Source organism: Bison bison, unplaced genomic scaffold, assembly GCF_000754665.1.
Source record: "Bison bison bison isolate TAMUID 2011002044 unplaced genomic scaffold, Bison_UMD1.0 scf7180017864032, whole genome shotgun sequence".
In the NCBI taxonomy this organism is placed as follows: domain Eukaryota; kingdom Metazoa; phylum Chordata; class Mammalia; order Artiodactyla; family Bovidae; genus Bison; species Bison bison.
Window position 1 is genome coordinate 5,507,821 of NW_011494604.1, and position 7,030 is coordinate 5,514,850.

The 7,030-nt window shown below is 47.3% G+C and overlaps 1 long non-coding RNA gene across 1 annotated transcript; it reads left to right on the forward strand.

Moving 5' to 3' along the window:
* Positions 1–5,177: 5,177 nt before the first annotated feature.
* On the forward strand, positions 5,178–6,478 carry LOC104984564. Its single transcript, XR_824757.1, has 3 exons — positions 5,178–5,257; positions 6,067–6,198; positions 6,420–6,478. It is a non-coding gene; the product is annotated as an uncharacterized LOC104984564 (long non-coding RNA).
* Positions 6,479–7,030: the final 552 nt, after the last annotated feature.

Here is a 7,030-nt window from a genome sequence, read left to right on the forward strand (position 1 = left end):
TATAACTTCAGGCAAATTACTTAAACTTTCTGAGCCTTAGTTTCTCCACCTGTAAAATGGAAAGATGACTACTTACCTAGGTTTTTTTTGTAGGAATGACCAAGATACTAATACAGCAAGTGGCTGATAGTACCCCTGACCCAAGAGAAATGGCAGTTATTATTACTCTGATTCATATATTGGTTGCTGGGTGGCTATTTTTTTGAGGTGGGGCAGGACAGGGGGGAGAGGGGTGGTGGGTGGTGACTTGGCCACAGGTGTGGCCCTGAACCTTTCAAGTCTTTCAAGTTATGGGGCTCTGCATGGCTATACCTATTATATCCTTATTAATTCTTTATCCATGCTTTAGCCCCAGCTCCACTCCCTCCCACTCACTTAGAGGAAGCAGAAACCTATGGTTTTCCAGCTGGCGTTTTGTATAGACACTGGCTTCTAAAGGTCTTCCCTGCTACTAGGAAGGACCAAAGAATACAAAGAATGAGAATGCTGACTCTTGGGAGGGAGACACGGAGCTTCACAGGTTTGCTGACACAGCGTGTAATCGTCTCTCCGAGTCTCCCAGGGGGAGATGAGCCACCTGGTACTGCTGCTTAAGAGGTGAGCGCCCATGCAGCCTGCTATGTATGCCCAGAACACCCTGGCGCCACGGACTGGCTTCACGTGGCCAGAGGGCAGGCTTCAGCAAAACCTTTGTATTGACCTGACATGTGGGCCTGGCTCAGTGTCCACCTTGCTCTGTTCTGTTCTGTGGGGACCTTGGGAGGACCTTGGTCCTGCTGGAGGTGCTGTGTGGGCAGCTTTATTCAAAGATGAGAGAGAGAGACAGCTGATCAGAGAGAGGCTGAGAGACACCGAGGATCAAAGAGACAAAGACTGAATGGGAGGCACAGAGAGGCACAGAGGGGCAGACAAAGGATAGGAGAGGCATAGAGAGAGCAGAGAAACACAGTGAAACAGGGGGAACTCACAGACACACAGAGAGGGGTGGAGACAGATAGAACAGTAGAGAGAGAGCGACAGACCGAGAAAGAGACCCTCAGAGAGAGAGGAAGAGAAACACAGTTTCCAGGGAGATGAGGGAAGCTGGGGTTGCGGGTTAGCAGGACCAGCCGGGGCTCCTGGGGAGACTGTGTACTTTGCACCCAGGAGTCTTCATCTTGAAGTGGGTTCTTAGTTCTCAGCAGCCAGCTGAGTTCAGAGGGTGTCATGTTCAGAGGGTACGCTGAAGGGGGCTGGGTGGATGTACAGGGACAGTTGACCTTCAGTTGCGGTTTATAGTCACCAGCGTTTTACTCCACGGGCTGGGGCCGCAGGCCATCTAGTTGCTCAGGGCAGATTCTCCCCATTACTCCCCATGGGAGCATGACATGGACCTGTGGCCAGGGCTGACTGAACTGAGGGAAAGGAGTGGCCTCCTGCACCCCCGGGTGTCCAGCAGTCAGGAGCCTGCACCCTGCAGCGGCTGGCCCGACCCTGGAGCCCTGACTGCTGGTGCGGGCCTCTGCGGTTATCTCAGGAATGAGGGGAGCAATCAGTCCACTTCCTAAGCAAACCCCATCCCCGCTGGCATGCGCATGCCCAGGTAGACATAAACACTTTCCAGTCTACGGGGGAAAGGGCTCCTTTAAAGCAGAGAGAATTTGGTAATTGAAGTCAGTCACTGCAAAATTTTCCCCATTTCCCAACAAAATGGGGCAACATGCTTCACCTAAGAAATCTTGCCTGATTTTAGCATGGGACCACCTGGGGCAGCCCCCAAAAGTAAAGGCTCTAGGCAGGTGAGTCACCCTCAGACACCTAAGATGCTAAGAGATCATTTTGGGGCCATTCCCAGAGCCTCTCTCTCGCTCCTTCCCAGTTCTCACTCCCTGACCTGTCCTGTGTTCCTCTAACCCCTGCCCGTTCCTCTTTGTGCTCTGAGGACCACTGAGACTACTCTTCCTCCACTCTTGCTCTCCCAGCCTCATAGTGTTTGCCCACTCCTATTGTACAGACTCTTTGGGGGCTTGTCTTTGTCCTTGGGACCCTATTGTGTGTGTCTTGCTGGCCAGACCCAAACCTCGATGGGATCATGAGGCCTTGTCCTGAGGCTCCAGGAGACATGCTACCATCTCCTTGTCAGAAAGGAAGGTGACACCCTTTGACCCTGGCTCCTCAAAGTAGAAGTTGCAATACAAACAAGTTCATCAGAGAAATCATACCTGTCTATGGACTAAGAAACTCGGCCCAGGCAAACATGCAAGATAACTGCATTTCTATGTCTGTCCTTAGGGCATATGAAGTAGCCAATGTGGTCAGTTCACCAAGCTGGAGGCCTGTGTGGGACTTTGGGGTAGTGTCACAGCTGGGTCAGATGCACCCTGGGGACCCAGGGACCAGCCAGAGAGCCGGCACAGCATGCGGTTTTGTCACCAGGCTGGCTTGGAGCCCTCGTCAATACAAGCAGTCTTACTTTCTGTTTCCACTGTACTTTAGTTGGCAAAGTACTTTCCTGCTCACTATCAGATTGCATTCTCCCCACAATTCCTAGGTGGTAGGCAATCCCCTTTTTGCCCCACAGAGAAAAAAGTGGGGGTGCAGACATGCACAGCTTCTTCAAATGAATAATGTCTGTGCCATGAACCAAACTGGATCTTCAGGATTCAAAAACCAGGGCACTTTCCACTCTGGCTGCTGATATGGTAAGCACTATCCGGCCCTGCCAGCGTCCTGTCTCCTGTTCTTTATTTTTCTCTGCAAAGGAAAAGCCAAAGTGGCAGGGGAAGGCTTGTCTGTCAATCCTCAGGGTGTTAGACAGTCCCAGACTCACGCAGAAAACTTCCAGCTTGAGGGCTCCTTTTGCAGCTGTCTGCTTCGCAGTCCTCCCCCCGCTCCCATATTTTCAGGCACCCTGCATGTGGACCAGAAAAAGGCACAAATGCTTGGCTGCAAAATAAGCACAGGCCTCTGGCTCCAGGGTGACACAAGCGGGATGGGGGATGAGGAGATTTGTTGCACCTTGTTGCTAGTTACTGCTGAACTATGGGAAAGCTACTGCTCTGAGGTGTACATCTCAGATCCAGTGCTTTGTGGAAATCTCATTAATACTGGTGAGGGCTTCAGATGATTCTCTGGGAGTTTCTAATGACAATTTTCTTGTTTCCAATAATTCTACTTATTTCTATTTTATTTCACTAATCAGAATTTCCAAGTATTAAAGAACAGTAACAGTTGCAGAGATCTTTGTTCTTGATTTTAATAAGATTATGTCTAATGCTTTTCAGTGAAGTATTGTGTTGCTACTGTCATGAGTTGCATGAGTTTCAATTGATTGTGTTGAGGAAGTACTTTTCTATTCCTAGCTCCAAAAAATAAAAAAGTTTTTAACAGGTCAGGAGTGAGTGTTAAATTTTCCCTGTGTGTGTGCTTAGTCGCTCAGTTGTGTCTGACTCTCTACAGCCCCTTGGACTACAGCCTGCTAGGCACCTCTGTCCATGGGATTCCCCAGGCAAGAATACTGGAGTGGGTTGCCATGCCCTTCTCCAGAGGATCTTCCCAACCCAGGAATCAAACCCTCATCTCCTGAGTCTCCTGCGTTGGCAGGCAGGTTCTTTACCACTAGTGCCACCTGGGAAGCTAGATAAAGATTTAACAGATGCAAAATGCCTTAAGCCAAAGGACTGGATCAAGAAGAATGCCTGTTGGAGCATGTCATGGTTGGCAGAGCAACCGAAGAGATCTGACTGTCTTTGCCAAGAAGACCTGGAGAGACAGGGCTCTGCTGCTTGTCACCTGAGACACTTGGGATGTCACTTAACCTCTCTGAGCCAATCACCTCATCTGTAAAAGGGGATAATAATAGTCTCCACCTGCTTGTTTTATAAAGCTGAAGCGAGGTGATATGTGTGAAGTACTGAGATGGCCTGTCTCCAAGATGCCCCAGATAATCTCTGCCTCCTCATACTGACACCATATGTCATCTCCTCCCGTGTAGCATTAGAAGTGGTCCGTGTGACCAGCAGAATACAGTAGAGGTGTTGGCGTGTCACGTCTAAGCCAGGGTCATAAAAGAGCATTGGGGTTTCCTGCTTCGTCACTCTCCTTCGGGGTCACTTGTTCTTGAGGGAGGATCATGTGTTGTGAGAGGCCCACGGGGTATGGAGGTGAAGCCTGCTGCCAACAACATGTGTGTAAGCTGTGTTAGGAATAGATCCTGTAGCCCAGTCAAGCCTTCAGAGATAGCAGCTCCAGCTGTCATGTCCATGGCAACCTCAGAGACCCTGAGCCAGGACCACACAGCCAAATCACTCCCTGATTGCTAATCCTCAGAAACCATGTAACACAATAAATACTCATTGTCTTAAGCTGCTGAGTTTGGCAATGTTTTGTTACACAGCAATAGAAAATCAATTCGAGTTCCCAGCCTGTAGTCGATGCTCAATTTAAGGGTATCCGTTTCATTAGTACTAGTAACGATGAGCATTCAAGTTACTAAAAAGTAATCCAGTTGACCCTAACGTTAAAAACCAATGTGAAAGTTTAAAAAAAAAAAAAAAGAAAGAAAGTTTAGCAAAATCCTCCATTCTTCAAAAGATCTTTCTCATTAGTCAGGCCTTATTCTAACCATGTCAGGATTTCTATTAGGCACATCTGGGTTCAATTATACAAAAAATTACATGAAAATGAAAGTTATAAGAAAATTGGTTCACACTTTAGAGAAAGTAATTTTGCTGAGAAAGTCACTTTGTTGGTTTCCTCATGTGTGAATTCAGGTTGGAATAGATCTATGCTATTCAAAACATTACTACTGGCCATGTGTGGCTATTTATATTTATATTTAAATTTAAAATTTTTTTAATTTAGTTAAATTTAAATAAAATTACTAGCCTAGTTGTACTAGCCTCACTTCAAGTGCTCATTAGCCATATGAGGCTAGTAGCCTTTAGATAGGGTCCAGAGGGTGATGTGCAGCAGAGCAGTGTGCAACCTGTGCAACTGTTCATGGAGGCCTTGGTGCTGATCTAGGTAAGCTATGTACCGTAAGCTACCAGGAAAAGCAGAATCGACGTGGTGGGGGAGAAGCCAGGAACTGATGCTTAAGCTGGGTGAGGTCCAAGTGACTCTTGCCAGCTGATAACCAGGAAACCAGCCCAGGAGTCAGGAACCAAGAATAGGAACAGGACAAAGAATGGTACATTACAGGGACAAGGGACAAAGGTTTGGATGGAAGTATTGAGGGCTGCTTTGTAGGAGGTTTGATTTCCTGGTGCAGGAACATGTGAGTAAAGGGATAAAAGGGAATTTTTTGTTTGTTTTATGGAGGGATGTCATTTTTTTCTTTTCTTCCTACCTACAAATCTATATGGCATATATAGATTTGAGAGAGAGAACCAGAACTAACGGTGGAAGTTACAGGGGTCAAATTGCAGCAGAACAAAAAGAGGAGACAGTTAACACAGTCAGAGCTCACTCACAGTGAGAGGGGCCATCTGGGGCTGGAGAGCTCTAAGTCATTTCAAATGCTCAGAGAAAGGCTGGGTGGCCTCTGTTAGGGAGGGTGTGTGTATGGGGAATAGGGAGTGGGACGTGATTTCTGCTGACTAGGGACTCTGAGGAGCTTCCAACTCTTACAGTGTATGAAGTGTCAAGTGCTGTATTTGCCAAGTACACCAGGATAGTCAGGGGTCTGTTTAACAGTTTGAGGACAGGGTTTGATTCAGAAGGTGTTTAGAGCATGTATATGGATACTTTTTGGTCTTTGCTAAGTTTAAGCTTGGAGAAGGCGATGGCACCCCACTCCAGTACTCTTGCCTGGAAAATCCCATGGACGGAGGAGCCTGGTAGGCTGCAGTCCATGGGATCTCGAAGAGTCAGATACGACTGAGTGACTTAACTTTCACTTTTCACTTTCATGCATTGGAGAAGGAAGTGGCAACCCACTCCAGTGTTCTTGCCTGGAGAATCCCAGGGACGGGGGAGCCTGGTGGGCCTGCCGTCTGTGGGGTCGCACAGAGTCGGAGACGACGTAAGCGACTTAGTAGAAGTAGTAGTAAGTTTAAGCAAAGATTTCCTTCTGCCCTTTCTCAGGTCTCCAGCCTCATCAGGAAGCAGATGAGCCAGGAGTTCAGTGCAGTGAACTGGGAGGCTGAAAGTCACCTCCATGCTGGCACATGCCCCACAGCATTGGGCTGGAAGTGTTTTCAGGTCCCGCGATGTGAGGTAAGGCTGGAGAGGATTATTAGCTAGAGAAGCTGTTTGGCCACATCCCCCTCAGAGCCACAAGCCCATAAAACACCTTTGTGTGGGTTAGCAAATGGCACTCCCTGCTCCAGGAGGACACATAACCCACAGTCTTTTGATTTGACAAGGGAAGAGTTCTCTCTTGTGCTGTGGTTAACATGCACCACCGTACCCTGATCCCTATCCTCTCCTCCTTTAAGCTGCGTCTCCTGTGTGTCATGAGATGTAGAAGAGTACTAGATCAATCAGTGAGGACGAGTGGAAAACGCAAGGAATAGTTCCATGTCAGAAATCAGCCATCTGGAAGACAAAGCCACATGAAGCTGAAGTCTAATATTAAGACTGATGCTGACTCTTCCGGTCCTTTTTCAGAGCTGTAGAGCACAGGGGAGACCGCAGACAGAGGGAGACTTTTCATAACACGTCTCCAGATGCCTTCTTCTTTCATGTGTTCATTAAATGTACTTACTCTTTGACTTGCACTTAAAGACTTATGTGTTAAATAATTTTTTATTTATGTATATGTATAATCTATGCCTTAAATATCTGTCCATAATTTCATTCTCTGTCTTGAATTCCAAGCTCCTAGAAAGTGCAGACTCTGCACTACATGAGTAATATTGCTTTGTAAAATGCTTGGCATGTTGCCACCTGGTACTTTGAGATGTTAACAATGGTAATAAAGTTCAAATCCTGTACTCTGGCATTCCAGACTTTCTATCATCTGACCTTCCCCTGATCTACTCCCCTCCCCACCCTCATTGTTTGGTTTCAGTATCTGATACAACAGCCAAACTGGCCTATATATTCC